Raw genomic sequence first — 23,525 nt, forward strand, 5'->3', positions numbered from 1 at the left:
TTGCTAAAACCTAATGCAGCTTCTTCTTTCATCGTTTGCTCCTTCGGAGGCATGCACTTGGGCTATTTACAGCACTTGGTAAGCCTCTGTGATCGCTTGGGGGTGGAGGCATGTCAGAATTTCTGAAGCGAAATTTCAGGCCTTAGTGCTTGGCTGAACTCACTGAACTGACCCGTCACCCTACACAAGAATCAGAGTTCCTATAGATTTCGGTGTTAGTAGAATTTAGCGGATGGATATTGGATTTGTTATACTTCATAGTCCAAATACTTGACAAGCCAGGAGTTGGAATGGTTTATTAACATGTCACTATTTTTTTTATTAGTTTTCCTAAATGATCAGCCGGTCTATTGTTAGCTGATCTATTGTCTCTCTCCCAACAACCTTTTTTAAACAATTTTTATCTATGAACCAGATTATTTGGATAACAGTGATTGCAATTAATGATGTGGGAGCAGGGAAATATGCTCCCCTTATGTTGTGGGTTCAGAATTAAGACAGGGAATCCAAACACATGCAATTCAAGTTAACCACATGGTCTAATGCAGGCCTGGCGATGCTAAAGCTCACTGTGTCCATGTGTTTCCACCAGCAATTACTTTTCCAGCTGCTGTTGAAAAAAAAGAAAGCACACCAAATGGAATGGATTGTAGGCACCAAAGATAACCCATTGCTGCTTGGGTTGATTGCTTTAGACATTAGCCTGACCTGGAAATAGGTGGGCTGTAGGCATTAGGAATAAAGAAGGTCATTAAAAAATCATATTCACATTCAAAGTACTTTTTATACTTTTTTGCCCAGCTGTATTAGTAATAGCTTGATCAGACTTAAGCAAAAAGCCTATTGAATCCATTAGCTGTAGGTCACTGATTCAAGCAGATTAACAGTAGCAGAAATATGCATTAAGTGAAGGATGAATTACTGGTGTCTCTCTAACCACTTCTAGTGTTCGCCTTGCAGTTAAACCTAATTTCAGTCACTTATTGGTAGTCACAGTGGCACCAGCAAGTGAGTGGGTCATGAAGACTAAACCATGCATTCATCCTGAAGTGGTCCCTTAAGGAAAAGGTGGGAGAGTGTTGGGGAAGCTTGGATGAAAGTTGCTCCCATTCTATGGAAATGTGGAAAGCTTTAGGAACCAGAACTGTTGACACCTTCTGGGGCATAAAAAAACCCTGCATTTGACTGAACTATTGTAAGCGTACATTGAAAACGAGAAGCCTAGCATTAAGTTGAAATTACTACATAATAATCTGGAACATAAACTTGCATTGCTTTGTCACATTATCTCTTTACGATAAAGTCTTTTCATCTAGTCTCTTGACAGTGACTCATTGGCAAAACATTTTAAGTGATTCAAATAAACAGAAAAAATGAATACTAGTTTCTTTGTTCAAGAAGAAACTCACAAAAAAAAATGAAAAAGACATAAACCTTGCTCTCTCTGGATTTCGGCTTTCCAGTATTTTCAAGTACACAAAGCAGTTCCTCGTCCCATGCCTCTTTACAAAACATTGATAGCCCGTGTATCTCACCCATCCAGCCTGTGATGCAATGTGTCATATTTGGTCTTTATACCCAGAACAGTGATTTATCTTGTAGTAACAGCTCAAAAAGAAATGAACCCCCTCCCATTACAGACACTGCATATTCTTTGAAAGGAGAATGACAGCTATAGAAGATCTGCTCTTGATAGTAAAAATTTATAGATATTTTATTATATTCTTATTGTGTTAAAAGTCACAGCACAGTCAATCTAACACATTTCTTCTCTAGCAGAACACATTGCATATCTTTTTTTGTGTTATGTGGTTTATTTGTTTGTTTTTTCAAGATTGGTGTCAAGAAAGACAAAGAGAAGTCGAGGGAATGGAGAATATTAGGTAACTGCCAGGTGAGAAAGGCTGCGTGTGTTGGTAACACATCTTCACCATAGCATGGGATGCATCTGATCAAGATTCGTCAGGAGCAGTGGCAACTGGAAAGCTGAGAGATGGACCATAATTATAAAAGTAAGATACGTAGAAACATTGAGTAATATGCATATTCCCCCCACCTTGGCAGGTCACCGATGCTGTCGTTGCAGTTACAGCTTAGTGAGCAACTTTTACATCACTGTCCCCTCTAGCAACGTCACAGACCCCAATCCACATGGACTATTTTGCTGCCATGTCACATTTATTTAATTGGTTTTCCACTGTCACACACAGCTGCTTTTGATATTGCCCAATCAACATTTTTCTCACTCAGCAAACATGTTTCGCATTATGTTTTCCCCAGATCAACAGGCATTCATTTTTCTATCAGATGAAACTTTCAGCCCTTAGTCTCAAGTTCTGTAGGTTCCTTTCTCTCAGTTCTCCTTGCTTTGTGGCTGCGTAATATTTTTCCAATCAAATATTGCTTCCGGCCTTTATTTGGAAGCTACCACTTGCAAATCACTGTGAGATATGTGCGATGAAGTTTAGGTTACTACTAAGTGTTGTAGCTTTCCTTAAGGCATCTCTTCCCCTCCCCATGCACAAATTTATGTGTTAATATTAATCATTATCATTTGTTTACGGTCAAGGAGACACTGACCTCCGCTGGGATTTACAGTCCTTGTTTCAAACAGCCTGTTTTGTTTGGCACAATTTGCTGTTTTTCTATCTGTGTTGCTATTGTATGGCTCTGTCAGCATGTACCGACTGCGGGTGAGTGTGGCAATAAACAGGGGATGGGTGGGGGGCTCGCTCACCCCCTCCCAGTGCTCAGCTCTCCAGCTGCTCGCGACAGCACTTGCAGAAGCGCAACCCTGTGCCTGCACTGCCCCCAGGACGGTGTACGGACCTGGGAAGGAGTGGGCTGCACCCACTGCCATCCCAGCATGGCCATGCAGGCGCCCTTTGGAGACTATCGAACAACACGTTCGGGCAGATCATATTGCATGGCTTTGACCTTAGCTGAGAAGCCCACCAATCCCATAGTTATTGAAAAATGTTGCACAAGAATAAGATGGAGGAACTGTATGACACACAAATGCTATTATTCAAAGATAGGTATCTGCGATTTTTTTATTCAGTTTGGGGCCACTTTTGCAATACACAAAGCAGCTGGTCTGCACCTGGTTTGTATCTAAAAAGACCTTTGCTCATGAATAAGTACATGACTGAAAATAACATTGCAGCTCTAATCTACTTACACTCATAAAACCTCAACTTCAATATGGGTACCCTGGAACAAGGGACGAAGAGATTCTGTCAAGTTTTAATGCAGAATCATTTTATATTTACATTATTAAAAGTGGAGTTTAAGGCCAAGAATATGTATAGCCAGACATTGTTTGGGGGTTTGAAAACATAATTTCATGTTTATTTTTGTGTCTGGAAGGTGGTTGCTAAATCCCGACAATCACCACATAGGCTGGCTGTTGGGCTTTCAACAATAGCTGTTCTTATTGGCAATCTGGATCTTCAATACCTAGATTCAAGTTACAATTAAGAAAAACCAGAAGACACCTAATAGCAAAAAGGAGGTTCCATGAAAATAAAACCATTAGGGTTAGATACCTTCTCATAGATTTGTTTTTGTAGCATCTTATTTTTGTGATTGGAAGTCTTCTTTCTGAAAGACAGAAGCAACAAGTTTGCCTTTTACGGTCACTGTAATCAATAGTATAGTCCTTCAACTACTCCTTTTTCTGTGAGCACGGTCAGAAATGAAATGCCTTTCTATTGCAGTCCACCTGCTTTATTTAAACCACAGATTGCAATTTTGCTCTTTTCCTTTACCACTGCTGCACAACCCTCAAAACCATCTCTTCCATCCCGGGTATGAGAAGGAAATCATGGCTACTTGCTGCTGGGCTTAAGCAGAGCTCTTTAACAGGAAAACTACATTTTACTTAGGAGAATAACATCATGTGGCAGGGCTATGGCAACAATAACACCTCTACTGCCAGAAAACACTTACCCTGGGTGGCTCAGATGGCCCCAAATATTTAAGAGCATTTTTCTTATACTGTAAATTCCCTGTGGTACATTATTTTCTACTGAGAGCTAATAACTACCCTGTCTGTAAAGCAACTGGTCTTAAGTTTATTAGCTTGCAAGACAGAAAAATAACAGACACATATCACTGACATTTAACAAAGATATCTTTCATGGGTTTCTGTATTTTTTCATATGCACCACACGTTTCTCTTTAGTTAGAAAAACACATTTTGAACCACATTCTGAGTAACTTCTTATGAAGCAAAGCACATTTTCCAAAAAGTCCTTAATGCTTCACCAAATACCGAGTCCCTTTTCAGAAAGTTCTGAAGGTTTTTGCAAAAGAAATAACATGTCAGCTTCCCCAGCGAAAGCTGTTTCACCCTTGCCGCAGCAGCCATACTATTTTCCTTGGCATCATGGGAGAACATCATCCTATTCCTGCACTGAAGTGGAAATGATTGCACAAACGATTTTCATGTGAAAGTGACTTCTTCAGACAGTATAAATCCCTATTCACACTTCTTTAAAAGTATAATATGAGTTTATTCCTTTTGAGTGGAGATGTGGTTCACAAGAAGATTATGCACGTGGTCAGTCTAGAGCAAAAGTGTAGTGACGGTACATTTTGGTGGTTAAATAGAAGAGCTTTCCACTAGCTGGATGCATCTTGTGGGTAGGTCATGCACACAGAAGGCGGTCCAGTCAAACATCAATATTATTGTTCTGGAAGGAGTCAACTTTCAGATAATATTTTTAGCCAGAGTATAGTGAGACTGTAAGGAGATAAAAGCCACCCCCAGCTCCTGTATTTTTGATAGGCAAATCTATACAAATTAACTGGTGCTCAGTGACACAGAGCACATTATTGCTGGTTTGCTCTTATAGTGACCACCTCCTCTCGAAATAACGGCAAGTGAGATGTGAACTTGCCAAGGTCACAGCAAACAGCAGGTATTAGGGGAAAAGTGGGGAAAAAAGGGTGGCATGTTTGGTAAAATTAGTTCTATTTTAAACTGGCCTCTACAATTTTTGGAATGTGAATTTTGGTGTGCAAAGAAGAATGTGAAAAATTGCTCCTCCCAAGTGACTCAACATTTGAGTTGAACCATGTGGAACTTCAAAAGCTGAAGCTGAATGTTGTGAAAGTCCTTCTCGAGGGCGCAGGACTCTACTGAAGTCGTGGCAAAACTTTTGTTAGTTTAAATGGGAACAGGAACAAGCCTGTGATTATTCTTTTTTAAAGTCCATGAAGAAGTCCAAAACCAGTTGCCCTGACTAGTAATAAGAAAAATTCGAAGGAGAACAATAGTTGTGCATCTGGGAATGTCAATATTAACAGCATGCACTGCAGTCCCAAACTCTCAATAACATGAAAAGCAGAGGGACTAATTTTCTTTTTCTGTGACCCAAACACACACAAGGTCTACCCAAAAGCCTGCCTGGGTGGTATGTTAGAGGACAAGGTACTGGGATAAAAAAAATTCAGAAATGATCCAAGCTTCACGCTAAAAAGAAAGGATTATGTCTAGTGCTAAAGAGGGGGAATGCTGGTGTTTTATAGTCAAAAAGTTTCATATGCCTTACAAGGAACATGTATATTTCTCTCTTTATTGTCTTACCTACTTAAAAGTGCACAAAGGCACAATGTTTTATTATCACAGTGCCAGTGGAGCTTCAGCTGTGAGCTGATGAAATCGGTGTCTCTGCGTGATCCACAAGAAGAGTAGGCATTTGACAGAAAGCTCTCCCTCTTCCTCATCTTCTTCTGCTCCAAAAGTTTGACATGTCAAAATGTTAACTTTTTTCCTGGATGAGTGGCTGTTGCTAATTTGGATAGAAATTATTTGGCTACAATACTTATGGAAAAAAAGCGTAGAACGTTGGGAAACGTTTGCAAAATGTGGATAGTACAACCCTGGGTTTTATTTGGACAGTTTCCCAGGCACTGCAGAAATGGAAGCATAATGCTCTTACATTTTGAATTTGAAATAAAATGGCTTTTTTAGAGATATTTCAGAGTACCACATCTAGAATCTAGCATTCAGGGTGCTTAGAAAAATTTGCTTGTCCCTTTCAATCTGCCACTAGGAGCAAAGTTGGCAAACAGCAAAAAAGGCTTCCTAAGATGTAGCGAATATTCATGTGAGAAATGCAAACTAGGATTCCAGGTTGGATTAAGACACTGAAGGTGTTCCAGGCAGCCATTTACACGTTCTTTAATTGCTATCAGATAACACAGCAGATCCAGTATTTCCCTTGTTTTGGATTATTTTATGACTACACCAAATTCAGACTTTAAAGTATCTTGAGTCACAGATTCTGTTTTATCTTAAAATCAGCAAGAACTGTGGTGACGTAAACTGTTTTAATGAATAAACACTGCTGCTATTTACAGTATTTTATCTCTGAATATGACCCTTAGATTTGTAGGAATTACTGTCTGAGAGAACCCAAGGACGAACATTTACATATTTACAAATTTCGTATAAGGGCAGGTTGAACGTTGAAGGTCTTTACATTCTTTTTCCATGGAGAACAATAACAGTGACAAAATGATGGTGCCTGCAAAAGATGACGGAGATATGTTCTCAGATCCATGTGTATCTTGTCCCCATCCACCTTGCAGCAGTTCTTTCAGTCAGTGGAGGGTTTTTTTCTCTAGTATGGTAGACTCATTTCCACCCAGCTCCTGACTCTACTGCAGATGCTGACAGGAGGAGAAAAGGGATAGTAGGGTGTATTATGCCTCTGCCCACCTTTTTTTCCAATTTCGTAAGTGTTTCTCTTTTTGTGGTATTTCATATGCTTTCAACAATAATTTTGAAGGTCTATTGATTTAGAATAAAATGTAACTGGTACTGTTTCCAGAGTACTTGACAATTATGGTCCCAAGTTTCTTCTGCTTTATGTAGTCACTAAATGAACACAAAAAGGCTTCTGTCCTCTGGCCCAGTCAAGCAGCAGTAAGGTCAAAAAAGCTGTGGAACCTGGGGAGGAGAAGGGAGCAAAAATAGCTTAGCTTTAAATCTGAGGAGCTTCTTTCAAAAACTGATTTGTTTAATATTCAGAGTCGATCTGTCCTTCCATCTCTTTGTGCTTGGAGGAAGCATTCATGTGGTTGACTGGAGATAATTTACAGATCACAGAGGTAAACTTGGGGCTTGCAGTCAACCCCTTATCTGTCTACACATACTGCTCACGCGTGATTAATATGTGCTATATTAATCATGGGTAAACAGTCCTGTATGTGTCGTTGTCCAAGTAGTTCTGCTTTGACTAGTACACATCCTAGGCTAAAGAAAAAAGAAATTTAATACTGCCACCAAATACAATGGTTTTCTGTAATACTTAGAGAATGCAGTTTGTAATTTGAAACTGTTGTACAAATGAAGAGACATGTATTTGTTGAAAGGTTTTCACATACCATCTGAAAGAGAAGAAAAAAGCATATTTTCAGATGTTTCCCTATTTGTTTTTTAAAATTCGAGTGGTCTTAAAGTTCAGTTTTAAAACTCTGAACTTTAAAAAAATATAATTCAGAGTTCATAAATATCTTTTTCCTTGTTTGTTTTTTGTTTTTTGGGTTTTTTTTCATTTGCTTCATTTATCCATTTTCAAAAGAAAATGGATTTCTGATAAAATGTAACTGATACTACATGTAGTATATAAACAGAAGGATTATGGGCTTGAGTTTCAAAATTCTGGAGTTTTAAATATTTATTCAGATGAATCCCTTTAGCAGAATATATTTTTAATTCTGTTCTTTGTAATGTTAGCATACAACAAAATCTGCTCCTTGAAGTTCAGCAATCTACTTCTATTCCTTTTCTACCCTCTGAAAAAACTAAATGGAATTTAAGTGTCCGTAGTTGTTGCACAGTGGTGACTTGCAGGTATTACTTCTTGCTACAAATAATTGAGTCTGAGCAAAAGACATTCAAAGGCAAACTGTTAGTTATGCACATTTATACTGTCTTCAGCCCCTAAAATGGGCCAAAATTCATGCAGTGCTGAATGAGTAAACAATATGTGCCATGGAAAAGGGCTTTATATTTGGGAAAGGCAAAAAGAAAACCTAAAACTTTTAGGTTTTCCATCTTTCTTTTACTTGGTGTCATTGAGCAGTAAGAATTTATACATAAAAAACCCTTGTCTACTTGTGAGGAATCTATTTTAAACTATTAGCAGGACAAGGAACATGGTGTGTGCTACAGTAACATAACATTTACTTTACAGGAACAGATAGCATATTGTATTTTGTGGCACTGGAAGCACTTTAAACATATATTTATAATCGACTAGTTATAAAGATGCACTCTGGGTTCCCCAAACTTTATTGTTACAGGAAAATAATTAATTTTCTTTCCTAAAATTGGAAAACTTCAATATCCAGAGACTCCTGCCTTGACTGTTAAAGGTGCATAGGCACATCAGTATCTCAGCTGCAGTAGAAAGGTTAATAAAAATATATGGCATAGTTACAATGAACTCATTTTTTTCCCACAGAACTGCGCTATAAATGGCATTATCACTATACCTGGAATTGCCATTTGCACGTTATATAGGTCTGAAACAATCTGGGACATTTATTTCCCCTCCCTATAGCAGTCTGTAAATGGAGTGACACCATTAATGGAAGAGTCTATAAATGAGTGCTAATTATGTGACCAGATTGAGTCAAATGGGATGAGTTCTCATTTTACTTTAATTGATAACTTCAGTTCCTACATGACAGCACAAAATAATTAATAATGACAGCAACAATTAATAATTGGGAAATACACATTGTAAATGATACTTCCAGGTTTTATATGTGTGGTAGGAATTTATAGCATGATAAATTATCTAGGGGTAATTGGTTTTAAGTTTTTGTTATATTTTTACTTCACAGATTTCAGGAACAGTAAAAGTAAGTATATTATAGGAAAAATGCTGCTGACAATGGGATTAATAACTTATGAATAAACTCTTTAGTCTCTAGTTAAATTGGACTGGTTTTGAATTTAATTATACTGATACTGGAATATTAGAATTTATTATTAAGATTGTATTTTTACAACTAAAAATGGAATATGATGAAACTTGTATGTTCCATACAATAAACTTTATTTAGAGGTCTTGCATAGGTTGTATCGAGATGAACTTATGGCTGAGCTTTTTGTGACAATTAGTAAGATGCAATTTTTGAAAGGCTTAGTACAAAAGCAGAAGACAAGAGCAAAACAAATTTAATAAACCCCTTAACTCCTAAGTTCCCTGTCTCCTGCTTCACCAGATCTGTCTGTTCTCATTTAGGTAGGCTTCATCCCAGGAAAACACTCTGTCTCACCAGGGATTTTAAGACTAAGACTTTAATGAGTGCTAACATTAGAAGCGCATGCAGACCTCTCTAGCACAAAATAACGGAGATAAGAGAAATAAATTTCAAGTCATTTTTATGCCAGCAATAAAATTAGTTATTTTTAGGAACATTTTAATACAGATATTTACAGTGTAAAGCTATTATAAATTTTAATGAATTATTAGTAAAAGCTGTTTATATCTTCTCTCATGGAAAGGGTTCTCACAGTAAATATATATAAATATGTATATGCAAAGACATTTCAGAAGAATCATAAACTGGATAAAGTCTGTACTGAAGAAATTAGACTCTTCTTCCTGTCTGATAACCCTTGAGGATTTGTTTGAACAAATTCGTCTACCCTAACGACTTTGAGAGTGAAAGCTCTTGAAATACAAGAACAACACTATAGACAACATTGAGCTCTTTAGTCCCTTTGCTGTTAGACCTTTCCTGATTTACTGCTGGACTAAACTCATTAACTACTGGCTCTGTAAGAGTCCCCAGACCAAATTTTACAACTTCCATTGCAGCTTCCGTCTTCAGCTTAGTCTTTGACCCGCTCTCCTTGTTAAACCCTTACAGGAGTGCTAGCTTAATTTCAGGGGGAATACTGGGGCTTTTGATCTGTGGGAGATGGGGTGAATTTTGCATTATTTTATGCTCCTTACATCATCTACAAGTTTTAATGCAAAACCTTAGAAGAAACAGATTCATGTGAAAATAACGCTAATACTCTTCTGTCAAAAATCTGATTCATACCTACTATTTAAATAACCTAATTTCTGACATATGAGTCCTCTTTTAAAACACTGTAGCACCAGGTTCCTTGGTAATCAGTCTTTCTGCCACAAACCAATTTTTTTCACACTTTCCTCCACCTGCCACATCAGTATAAAATAGCGGGATGATATTCTGTAAATTATATCTCAGAATGGCATTTGTGTATAAGGAAATGGAAACCTAGTGGGAAAATGTTTATGACATATTTATATGAAAATGGTCTGCAAAAATAACTCTAAGCAAAACCTTTGAATGTGGGTGACACAATGATTTAGAGTCTATTTAAATCCGTTGGGTTTTTTTTGTGGTTTTTTGGTTTTGTTTTTTTTTTGTGAAGGGATACATTGGTATTTCCACTTAACTGAAAATATGTTATTTTGAAAGTTATGAGCAGGTTTGCATAATAAGTCTAGCTTTAGGACTAAAATATAGAAATGCTTTGTTATTTATATTTAAAATGTCATTGATAGTACTGAATATCACCAGTTTGATAATGAATTTGGCTTGTAGAGGAAGATTGTAACTTCTGCTACAGAAACCATGACGTGAGATTGCTTTGACCTGAAACATTGTTCAAGACATCATCCCTACGCATTGTTAGAAAATGAAGATATGATATTTTATCGTTATGTTGGCCACATAATACAACTCCAAGGTAAAAACTTATATCTCAAAAATATCTTGACAGATTGTGACCTGAAGTTTCTGCTTTACCTGTGGAAGCACTGTACAAACAGAGAGGATGAAAGTAAGGGGAAAGCAAAACACTGTTTTGTGTTATACGTTAGCATATTTCAGTATTAGCTGCTGATGATAGATCTGAGGAATATAATTGAAAATTGCTAGAGAGAGCAAGAGTAAAAAGCAAGAACTATCTTTGTAACCTGTGTCTTTAGCTGCAGAAAGATAATTCAGAGTGATTTAGAGGAAAAAATCAAACTTCATACTTCTGCGCAGTAATGGTGTATGCTGAATCCCAGCCCCCTGCTGCACGTGTACTGGCCGGCCAGCTACAGGCACAGTTTGTATTAGAAAAGCCTTTCCTCCCCATGGGAACAGTCAAGGTCTAATCACATTTTCATTACAAGATTGCAGGTTTTATGTCCTTTGAGTCCTAGTCCTAAGCATTTTGTGCAACTGGTACGGAGAGAACTATTTGACTAGGAATTGTTATTGCTTTACAGATTTTTTTTTTTTTTTTCCAAAAAATGACAAAACTAATGCCACATGCAAGTGTATTAAATAAGCTGGTAATTTGCAATGGTTGTTATACAATAGTTAATGATACCTAATTTTCTGATGTCTAGGATATTACAGTTCCTGAGAAAAAATGAGAACACACACAAAAATATTTTTATCAACCTCACCTTGGCTATTCAGAAAGAACTTTCAAGGAGAGGTCGATTTATTAATTTACCAATTTTGAGGAGCTCTGTCACAGGTTGGTCGTAATAATCATTAGCAATATATTTTTGGTTGTCAATGAGTAGTGAGGCCTTTGGGGACTATTAGGGAAGTGAGGGGCACTATACGGTATTTCAGTGCATCTCCGTATCTGTTTGCATGCTGTCTACCCCAATCTTACTCAAAGAGTTGGAAGGGGAGGAGGTTATACAGTCAATTTAAATGATAGTCATTAAGAAATATGTCTATTATTTTATCATATTTTCAAGGGACCAAAGCAAGTCTGCCCAGAAACATATGAAGGCTATTTTACACAAACACCTGACCAAAAAAAATTATTCCTGAGTCATAAATTGTGAAATGGAACAATGAACATTGTATATGAAATAAGGTCTTGTCCAAGGTAGAAAATATATGCGGAGCCTGATTTGGATATATTTTTCGTTCCAGCTCTATACTGTGTCTATACCTAGCACATCTCTCCTACCTGTCATATGGTGGAATGCATTTACTTTGTGTCCTAGACTTGCATGGCTGTTTAAAAAAAAAAGGCGTGGTTCCTCAAGGAATTTACACTACAAATGAAGCCACCATAGAACATGAAAATAACAAACAAATGGGAGGGTAGGAAATTAAGAACAGGAGGTAAAGTAAATAAAAATAAAGAGCCAGAACTCCAGCTGCTGGAAATTAGTGTAGTTCTATTGAAGCCTATGCAATTACACTAACTGAGCAATTGGTTCATTATTTTTATTTATTTTACCCTTTGTTCCTCCCTTCATTGGAGCTTTGAATTAACTGAGCTGAATTAACATCAGCTGAAGAGCAGTTCTAATGTGCATCCTGTTATGTAGCAAACTCTGGTATCTGCAAGGAGAGGGAAGGGGCAGAGTGGGTAGCATCTGAGGAGGCCTTTGAGGGAAAAGAGTCACTATCTACCTAGACCATAGTTGTCCTTGAGTGCGTAGTCTCATTTTTGTTTTGTTTTTTTCTCCTTTTTGCCTTTTTTTCCCCAACACAGGACATCCCAGTGGGGAGTCTTACCGTTGGTGTGGGTACAGAGGGCTGCACAAGGGCACCAGACCTTTGGGGAAGGCAAGCGAGCCATCAAATGAGGTAGCAGCAGGTATGGTGGGGTCATATCCACACTACATAAAAACTCAGAAATTGAGTGTTCCCACCATCCCCATGTGTTTTCCAGCCTGTCCTCAACCCTGTCTGCAGTGAGCCTGAAAGCTTGAGAGCAGGACTCAAATGTGCACCACCATGTTTGCAGTGTGGGTAACGGGTAGACCAGGTCTGAACTCCATCAGGAGATCACCAAGAGGGTAGGGGAGATGCACCCAGAGGGAATGCGTGGCATGGGGTGGCAGCTGAGTAAATCATCGTAATAGTGGGGAAATAAAGATAAGAGTATGACCGCAAAGTTACAGTTTGTAATAAATGAAGTTTTTGACTGAGTTGGTTAAAATGAGTTTAAGATAATGGTGTGGGTTTTTTTATAACAACTGTTTTAATTTTAACTTGGAAAGCAAAATCTGTCCTTTTTATTAGAGCTTCATGAATAAATTGATGATGGCTTTGAAATTAATTTTCAGTACAAAAGGCATTTCTTATCCAGGTTTTATTTCCTGTAGTTGTTATACAGTAAATCTCTCCTGAATCAAAGATTTGATCCATTGCTCATTCAATGCTTAAATATATATATTTATATATTTATAGGCTTGTAATATATATAATAAATATATATATTTATATATATACAGGCTTGTACATCATTACTTGGAAATGCATTAAAAGAACATTAATCTGTGAAGTTCTCTGAAGCAAGGAGTGCTAACAGTAAGTGGATTTGCAGTTCTAATTCATCTGCCTTTTGCATTAAGGTACAGTCTTTAATTACATGTTCACACATACTCTAGGCAGTTTCCTACTATTTCTTCTTTCTTCTCATTATTCATTGCAGATCCCTTTCACATCTTTAAGGCTTGAATTAAATGTGGAATTATACATTTGCTTTTGGTCTCATTTAGGACATCCATCAATGTACCAGCTAGGTACCTGAAGAATATTAAGGTGTTTATCACCTTTTGACATACAGGGCTACTATTTCCATCTTACAGAGAGAGAACTTTGAGAGGGGGAGAGCTGTTTAAAATGATATCAAGGCAGATTTAACCTGGTAAATAAGAGGCTTAGAGGGCAGGGTATCCTAAAGTCAGGACTGATCTTCATTCCCTGGGGTGAAACATCTTCTATTTGAAGGTGCCTATTTTTTAATGGAAAAAAAGCAACTCAGTGTGAACAAAATGCCATTATGTACAAATATAACAATGTCACTATGCATTATTATTAGAGATTTGGCTATGAAGAGTTTTTACATCGATGTTAACCATCTGAGCTGCAGAGCTGCCCTTTCTAAAACTCAGTCTCAAGGGATGTGGTTGTTGATGAGGTTGGTCGTGAGACGGAGGAGCTCGTCGCCCTCTGGCTGATGAACACTAGAAATTACGGACTTCACGACTGAGGTCACAGCCCCATGAGCTCAGAGCTTTTTTTCAAATCCAAATGAAATTTCACAGTACAAGGGAAAGTCACTTTTGTGACCTGTTGGCTCTCTCCATGCTGAATATTAAAAGGATTACTGCAAACAATGGAGGTGTTGAACTTGAAATAATTTTGTATGACATAAAGTACAAGGCAACCCAGATATAAAGGTGTATTTTAAGTACTAAAATAGAGAACATGTTACCACCAAATGCGTCTTCAGCTGTGTGTGTTGTAATAGCCTTTACTTGATATCAGATGCCTAATTCAAAATGCACTTCACTATCAGGACAAAAACCAGCAAAATTAATTACAATGAAGAATTCTAGAAAAGTAGAGCAAGATAATTTTCATCACTAATTTAACTGCATGATCTAATGGTTCTTTTTGACTCTTCAGATATTTGATTAAGTAGGCAACAAACAGGTATTTATTTTAAGCATCCAGCTTCTAAATTTGAAGAAGAAAACTGGGTACCCTGTTATAGTAATGAATGCTATTTGGTGAAATTTCTACTCATGCTGAAATACAAATTGTAAACATCCCTCTTTATTACTTCTCTCAAGATTTTCTATTCCTAATGGTGGTCTTGTGTTACTCAACCTACCATGTTTCTGTGAAGACATTAGTTTTGAAAATCATATCACTGGTAGAGGATTCAGTTTTTTCATTGTTCATTCCAAATTCATTAGTAATACAGGTAGAATCATAGTTAGGTACTTTTATTTCCTCTGTGAAAAAGCAAAGAGATTTTTAATACATATTCTTTTCCTGTGATGTGTATCTCTTGCAGAGAAAATCTCCAACTTGATTACACACGTGATAATTTAATTTTACATAGCGACAAATAGTAGCTATCATGCATGACGATTATCAAGATAATCTACCAGCAGCTAAGGAAAAAAAGAGTGCCTTAATTCGTGAAATATGTAAACAAAACACTGAGCTTTATTTTGAACATATGGATCCCATTCACATTATTTTCCCATACTGTTGAAAACTGTAATTATATCTGATATGTGCTAATGAGAAAGAAATGCATAGTCTAGCTGTAAAGCAGGTGGAGCCATGGGTTTTTTACACGTGTGGCATAAAATAGAGAGGAGAGGGGTGCAGTGGTCAAAATCTGAGGCTTCGGAAAGGAATGGAGTGAGAGACAGAGTAAAAAGGTGAGGGAAAGGTCCCAGGAGAGAGCTCAGGAAAGGAAAGTGAAAGCTGTTATCCAATTATTATTGGTATACGTGTCCTTTTACTTCAAAGCCCTTTTTGAAGTTAGCTGTGATTTTTCATGAAGGACTGGTGACAGCGATCAATGACAGTCTCGTGCTTCTGTAGAAGATTTTCTTTCCTAACAATGCAGTATGACAAAATACCCAGTGGGAAAATGTTTCTGGAGAGCCAAGTGTCAGCTACAATAGTGATCCATTTTCATCCAATGTGAAGATCTGCAACTCTTATTTCTTGCAGCCAAATCATGGACTTCCCTAATTGCTAACATGCTTCGGTAGCTGTGCGTAGTGTGCCAAGAATGAAACCGTACCTGCGATCTGAAAGAGATAAAGTGTAAGTGAGCAAATGTATGAAGTAAAACTTTAGGAATTCTAGTAAAACCAGGTGAAAACTAAGAAAAGTTGAAATAAGAACTGATGTGAAATCATACCTAAACCTCAAACGGAACCTGAAAACGTATTTGTTCTCACAAAAACGGTATGCGGAAGAACCCTGTGTGGCTCCCCTCTTATTAGCTCTGTTATTTTCTAATCAAAATTACAGTAACTGGCAGTCCTCCTGACTCAGCCTGGGAATGGGGAGAGTCAAACTTCAGGTCTTGGTGCAGAGTTATTCTAAAATCCCAGGGGGCTCTGGGTAGGGAATATGTGGCAAATCTGATGAGTAGGATTTACTGAGCAGCTGCAGAAAACACCACGCTGCAGGCTCAGTGAGCCTGGTTTCTCCAGCACACAGAAAATGCAGACCTCATTTTGTACTTGGATCTGCTGTGTGGTACCTGGAGTATCGATCTGGCTGGGATCAAATACTGCCCATTGCCTTCTGTAAAACTCAATATTAACTCTCATGTGAGACGAAGATTTTCCTAATTCCCTGATTTGGTACAGGTCAGATCATGTTCTGAGACTTATAGTTTTCTTTTATAGCTCTAGCAAAATATGTTTTTCCCATTCAATAGGATGGTGACTCTTCTGGCTGTCTTATAACTGTCCAGTCTTTTGAATGCTAATAAATTCTGAGCTTTGGTGCTATCTTGCTGCAAAGAAAGGCTAGTTGTGCACTAGATTAAGAAGTGTTTACTTTTGTCTGTAAAGATACATAATAAGGGGAGGCTAATAAAGCTTTCCCAAATAGCTTGATTTAAAAAAAAAAAAAAAAAATTGTTGTTATTGGGTTTTTGGTTGGTTTTGCTCTTTTACAACTTGTAGGAAAATTGCTAAGAAAAAAGTTATGGAAACACATAAGGGAATTGCTGAGGAAATTCTATACCGTGAACCATATTTTTAATGTATCAATCTCAAAGCACAGAAAAAAATGGATTTATCAGTTGGTGTTGATATTTGAATCTCTAATTCCAGTTGTTTCTTTGCCTGTCTCCTCCTGGGGCCCGTGCTGCCGCAGTAACTTGATTTGTGAACCATGTAACTTCCCTGGACAGGGATTAGAAGAGCAATGGTATATTAGCTTTGATTACCTCCCTCCAGCTTATGGGGAACAATTTAGTTAAACTTTTTGCTATTTTATCTCGGAGCAGATCAGTATAGGAGAAAGATCAGCTCTTTTTGGCCCCTTCCTTACCTTTACTGTCAACACAGTGAAATGTAGCTATCTCTGCAATGAAACACAGCAGCTGCATAGGAAAGGGAAACATCGTTTGTACGCAATATAAAGTTCAAATTATTGAAATTATGTCATCTCCTTTGAAAAAGTGAATGTATTATTGAATAGTTTTCCTATATTTTTAGGAATTGGATCCCTCATAATTGTCCTTGATAATATTAAACTGGAGAATTATTTTTGTAATTAAGTGGCAAAACCCACTTTCAATATAATTTTTATTAACTGCTTTTTAACTTAGATCTCTGATATTCCTAAGGGTAGTTGCCTAGCTCACAGTTAGGTTATGCAAATGGTAAATGTATATTACTTTTAAAGTGTAAAATTAAAATTATTTTTCATTTAATAATGAAGAATTATATGGCTTTCTCCAACTGATACAGTTACATAGATAAATTCTTGAGAATAAAAGAAAAGAGCATGCTTCCTAATATCTGCCTGTATTGTACTCTAATTTCCCTTAAATGCTCAAATGCGGTTACCAAAGTGATCTTTCTAACGGAGGCAGCTTTCATATTTGCTAATACTATTGTTCTCATCATCACATTAATGAGAAAACTGCAGAGTTGAGTCCCGAGGGAAACTGTCTACATGACAGATATCACAGTTGTTTCCATGATGTAAAGATGTATGTTAAAATACAGCATGTCTCCTGAGAAAGGCTTCTGCTACTGTAGCTGCTTGTATGAAGCAACAAAAAGTTTGGATAATTTCAGAGTTGTATTTTTTGTATTAATGACATTTGGCAACAACATGTGCTCCAAAAAATTTTATACAAGGTAAAGTTTGGCTGGTGAGCTCTGCCTTTCTGTCCGATGTAAACATATTTATCCAATGGATTAATTATTTATGGTCTGGCCTTTCTATAAAACTACTGTTGTATTTCTATTTACTGGTTTTAAAACATTGTCTATGTGGGTGGGCAAAATGATATTGCAGCGCTTACCTCCCATGCCAGCTGGCCACCTAAATGTCTGACTGTGTGTGTTCAACTTTGTTCAGTTGCCACATGACACGAAGCAGGGCTGTGACCCCGGTGATCCTCCTGCTTGTAAATGTAAGCTCGGCTATAAAAACTGCTGTGATTCCGTCAACAGTAGGTTCCTCTGTGATGTTTTCTGAACTCCTCTGTTTGCCGAACCTAGTAGAAATAAAGTTTTTCACATCTAGAACAGTAAAATGTATTTGGAATGGGACCAAAAATTGTCCTGGTTAGACCTGAATGTAAAGATTATTAAAATATGTTTTGCTTATAGCCTACCAAAAGAGATCACAACTACTGTAAAGTCATGTTCTTTTTCAAAATCCCAGATCTTTCAGGTTTCAAATGCTTAGGTTAGAGGTACACAGAAATACAGAATTTCAGGGGTTCCTCTTGCTTAATGTGATATTCTACATTAGGCTTCTGCTGAAATTCTGCCAGCTAGGGAGGACGAACACTACAATGTGTCTAAGCACATCATAACATTGAGTGCTAAAGCGGTGTTTCAAAGAATTGCTTTTACTGGTGTTATCTCCCTGTCTTTATGAACCTTTGGAGGTCACCATTATGAATTATGTCATCTTCAGCAGCAACATCACCCTCTGCAGAATACCGCAGATACAAGAACTAGAGGACAGAAAATGGGACTGGCTTTGTGAGGAACTGTCACTGCACACTTGACTTGTCTGGGTACTCTTTCTTAAGCATTTGGTACTGGGCACTATCAGGTGCTAGGAGGACTTTTCATATAACCCTAAGCAAATATATTTTATGAAGAGTGAGGTAATATTGACTAGTGGAAGTACAACATTTTGTGACCAGATGTTAATAAGAACCGTACAGAGAGAGAGATGAACAACAGATTGGCAAGTGTTTTCAAGTACTGATATTCTTCAGATATACTGACGGAAACAGATAACATACTAGTAACTCCTATGAACAGATTTTCAGGATCTACTTTTGTTTTGCCAGGGAACATAAACTCAATGCTAACCACTCGTCAGAGCCCTCAGGGTGGATCCCAGCAACATGAGGACCTTACTGCTGCCACCCTTGCTCCCACCGCTTCAGCCTCTTGGAGATCTCCAGCAGCAGCACCAGGAGACCAGCAGAAAGCAGAAATGGGAGGAGCTAGGGAAAGTGTGGGATAAAATTAGAAGAGGTACCAGCAGCAAAATGTCTCTCTGCTTCTGCTGGCACTTGCACAGGATGAGACTTCCAACAGGACTTCATGACATACTGCTGAAACCGAAGTTGAGTTCACCTAGTGCGCTTTTGAAAATTTAACACTTTTAATGTGACTACAGGCTATAAGAATTTATTCACAAAAGCATTTCTTCTTTTGTCTCTTTCTGTCTTTTTTCTTTTTCTTTTTTTTTTTTTTTTTTTAAATCACTACGGGGGTGGATGGCGTGGCAGAAAGTCCAAGTTGCCTTGCTGTAAAGCTAGCCTTTGACTTCAGCTCCGCTTTCTGCTGCAGCCTGCTCCTGATAAACTCACTGCACACCAGGACCTGGCCTCTCGTGTGGGCGATGGAATCGCAGGATGGCTGGTTTGGAAACATGAATGTTGTTTACAAAACTTCTTGCTTATCTCTGCTAGTCTCCGAGTCAACTATACTTAAATGGGCCTGACTGGTTACTCCAGCCCCAAACTATTTCTGACTATTTTAATCCAAATAAAATAGGCAGCGGGCATAATGCATTTTCCTCTGAAAGTAATACACAATTAAAAAAAAAAAAAAAGCTGAAAAACCTAGAAACAAGATCTTAATTTTGAAGTGTGATGAAGATTGACAAAATAATCTGGAAAGGAATCAGGAACGATATGCTCAAGGTAAAAAAAGAATCATACAGTATTTTAAGACTGACATCAGAGTTCCTTGAGTACAAAATAATGGTGTTTACCAAAGATACATTTCACATTATTGTGGGTGTGTATTTGATTCTCTGACTTCCCTGTAATACATAAAGTCAGCTTTCTGTTACATTCACAAAGGCCACAAGATGTGACTGGAGGTAATAGATCTAGTTCCGCTGATTTCAGGGGGACTGAGTCAAGGGATTGAATCCACTCCTTAAAGGTGTTCAGGAATAGGCTCCGCCACCTAAGGTTGTGCTAATTCCCAATTGGTGCACCAAAGAATATATATTTTCTTATGCTTTTCCTCACTTAGATGCAAGTCACAATATTTATACACAGAATTACTGATCTTTCTCATTAAACATAGTTTTTACTTACATCATGACAGAATTTCTGTTCTTAGAAATTCTTTTAACAAATCTTTTTTTTCCTTTTTTTTTTCTTAGAATCAGTGGAGAAGCTTTCCTTCTGTATTGGTTTCTAAGAAGTAAGGAATGTACAGTGCACTGCATAACAGGTATTCCTAGGTTTCATGCACGTAAATGATGCGGCAAATTATCAGTGGTGAAAGAATATTTCTGGGGAAGCCTTGATATTGGGGAGCCATTATAGCTCCTCTTTTAATGTCTGAATCTGCTTGTTGCTGTATAAATGTGTAAAAGAGCATTATCTTATGCATCTGTGTACTGATTTCTTTGCATGGTTACGTACAAATTCTACCAGGACATGTAAAAATGTGTACAATATTTGGAAAGAAACAAAATTCCCATCCTGAGGGGGTCCATTACTGTTTCCTTTTCACAGGAGTAGCAGCAGAGAAAACTCCAGATCTGTCTCTGTAAGTTGTACTCAGTGTCTCAGGGTCATGTAGGAAACATTTTGAAGTTTACTCAACAGGTTTTTCCTCCCTTTTCTGCATGTTCTGGTCTTTGCTTTATTTTAAATGTGTTTTCTATTTCCCCTTTTTGGGGAGATGACTCCTCATCCCTGCTTTGTGTCCCCCTTTCCCCTGCCCTTCCCAGCTCACCTTGCATCACAGCGCAGACTGCCGTACGGTCGACCCACGGGCAATTTGGTTTATATCAGTTCAATGTCAGATTTGGGCAATTAGCATGTGACATTACGGCGGTGTTTGTGGATTGATGGTGACTAGCTGATGCTGTCGTAACGTGTTTGTCATCTGTTGGTCCTTTCAGACTGTTCTTCAGAGTTTAGGTCCCGATCTCAGTCAGTCACAGTGATTCTAAACATTCGGAGCTGGCTGACGATTACTGTGGTATCAGAGACAGGGGCAGCTCCTGGGTGACAGCTGGGGTCTCGTGGGGCTGCTGTGCCTGTCTTTGAATTCCTGTTTGATATTAGACAGGGAACAGTGGGTGAATGCAATGCAGCAAATAATATAATCATGATTTTTACCATTATTTTCTTTCAAATTATTTCAATTTTCAATTGAAGGTCACTGAATTAAATACAGATATGGCATAAGAAAAGCAAATCCACTTAATCTGGTATCTTTAAAAGGTATCTTAATTACCTAGAACTAAATTATGCTTCACGAAAATTTTACCATTGACTTCCAGAGTTAAAGCTCTATTCAGCTTCAGGGGCTTCAGTGTCTCCTCCATGACTTTTAAATGCTGCTTCACGTTAGGAGGTTCATCCTATACCCTTTTGGAGACATAGCTCCTTTCCCTGCTTTAAGTCCGGCTGTATTCTTTCACTCAGATTTTGATGTGAATTAATCACTATTGTCTCACTATGCAGAAATTTAAATAGAGAAAATAGATCCATTTAACCGCATTGTTTCCTTATGTTGCCACTGGGCTGTTATTCCATTTTTGATTTCTGGTACACAAAGATGTGACTGACTGATCGGACCGCTGAGGAAACAAAAATAACAAAAATCTACTAATTGAACATGGATTTCAGGGAAGCCTCTACTTGTATTTCTTGACATAAACTGTTCCACAGTGTTTAGTTTTACTGCATTCTGCAACTGAGCGATGATCAGTCTTTGCGGCTGCTAAAGTGAGTCTTTTGTATGTGAGGTTTGAAAACACCTTTGCAATCTTTTGAGACAAAGAGAGCAGCAAGTAGTATGAACACATTCAGGCGTTCAAAAAGAAATGTGACATGAAGCGGAGTTTCATTACTGATTCCGTGTATTCTCAAGAATAAAATGGCTAAATTGGTAACTATTTAAGGTTAATATAGCAGAAATGATAACAAAAGAAAAAAGGATCTTTACTGTCGTCTTAGATTATAAATGTAGCACTTGGTGTTGGCCTGAAGGAGGTATGTGCTTAAAGAGATTAAGGAAATATATGTCCCACCGGAGATTGCAGAGAATCAGGCATTTCATTCTGGACCTCACAAGTTTTGTAAAATTACAGATTTAATAAACAAACCATTTTACGTCTCTGTAAGGAACTTAGAGGGGATTTCAAAAGTCAAACACTGAGGACCCTTGCTTTGACTGTGGTGGTAAAAGTAACATCTGCCTCAGACATTTTAACAACAGACTGTTCAGATCATTCTTTTCAGCTATGGTAGGAGACTTGACAGACATAAGCCATCCTACCCCTCGTTTCTACACTTATATCTCTCAGCTGAACTAAACCTTACATCAAAGCACTTATATCAGTGACATTCAGATTTAATTTTACCTTTCTCTTTCAGATGTTCTGTTCATTGCATTAACTTTTGTGGTTTCCTAACTATAAAAATAGCACAGAAATAAAAGAAAAACAATAATTTTGTTAATCGCATCCCTGGGATGCCACAAAGCCTTTTTTTTTTTTTTTTTTTCTTCTCCAAATCTGGGACAAAAGCCCCAGCTGAAAGTTCTGCCACACTCGCATACATTTACCAGTACAGACTCAGGATGCTGTGTGATGTGACTCAGACTGCTACCATGAGCAAGTTATCCCCGTGATGCCGATGAGTGTGCTGCCTCGTCTTGAGGAGTCCCCAGATCATCCAGTTCAACAGCATTTAGCTCCAGGATGGGGAGTAGACCTGAGATCATAGGCCAATCTTTCTTTCTTTTAAAAACACATTATTAGATGTCCATGATAACATTAGCTTGGGGTACATGTAAATACAAGAAAAAAAAAAAAGGAGCCAAGGACTTTCATTGCTGCTTCCACCATTGAGGCTCCTTCCTCTTCCATTACTCTGTTTCTTTGTCTCCTCCTGGGCATACAGCCCTGCTCAGTGTTAACCCACCACCAGAGACCTGTTAATTCTTTCAGGTTTGCTGACATCCTCGGTGCCAAGCTTTTTTTTTTTAGTGATTGTATGATTCTTATGCTTCATAAAATGTCACAGGAACGTTAGCTTCATTTCATGCTTTCAGTCTAAAATTTCATGTAGGTGCTTGGTTAAAAATTTTGAGTTCAAGGTTGCAAGAGTTTTGTGAAAACTCTACTCTGCAAGATTTATTTCCCTGAGGAAAGTTAAAAGGCAAGTCTCAGACAAGGCGCTCAGAAAACAAAGCCAAACAAGGAAAAGATAGAAACAGCTTGAGGAGCATTGAAAACTTTGTTTTAGTATGGAGAGATAATAAACAATAGCTTTCAGGGTCTTATCATGATGTATTGTCTGTATTTCGACACATGGTCTTTGTAAAGCGGACAAAACTGGTTTTATTAAAACATCAATGACAACAAAAAATGCATTTCCGCAAATCATATCTTCTCCTGGTCAGAATTTATTTTGTCTGGCAGGTGTAGCCCATTTACTGCAGCAAAAGGTGAAAGGTTTGATGTTGTGATTGTGGAAT

General features: G+C 37.8%; 2 long non-coding RNA genes across 3 annotated transcripts in view; both read left to right on the forward strand.

The window, feature by feature from the left end:
* The first annotated feature begins 10,632 nt into the window (after positions 1-10,632).
* LOC148051578 (uncharacterized) lies at positions 10,633-12,629 on the forward strand. The gene is made up of 3 exons (XR_015699508.1): positions 10,633-10,753; positions 11,406-11,539; positions 12,524-12,629. It is a non-coding gene; the product is annotated as an uncharacterized LOC148051578 (long non-coding RNA).
* Positions 12,630-20,186: 7,557 nt separating this feature from the next.
* LOC148051579 (uncharacterized) overlaps positions 20,187-23,525 on the forward strand; it is a 40,531-nt gene continuing 37,192 nt past the window's right edge. For both annotated transcript variants that reach the window (XR_015699855.1, XR_015699856.1), the window contains exon 1: positions 20,187-20,258. This is a non-coding gene — a long non-coding RNA (uncharacterized LOC148051579). The remainder of the gene's footprint in view (positions 20,259-23,525) is intronic.

This window comes from Nipponia nippon, unplaced genomic scaffold (genome assembly GCF_047370975.1).
Source record: "Nipponia nippon isolate SJK-2023a ecotype South Korea unplaced genomic scaffold, ASM4737097v1 scaffold_6, whole genome shotgun sequence".
NCBI classification, from domain to species: domain Eukaryota; kingdom Metazoa; phylum Chordata; class Aves; order Pelecaniformes; family Threskiornithidae; genus Nipponia; species Nipponia nippon.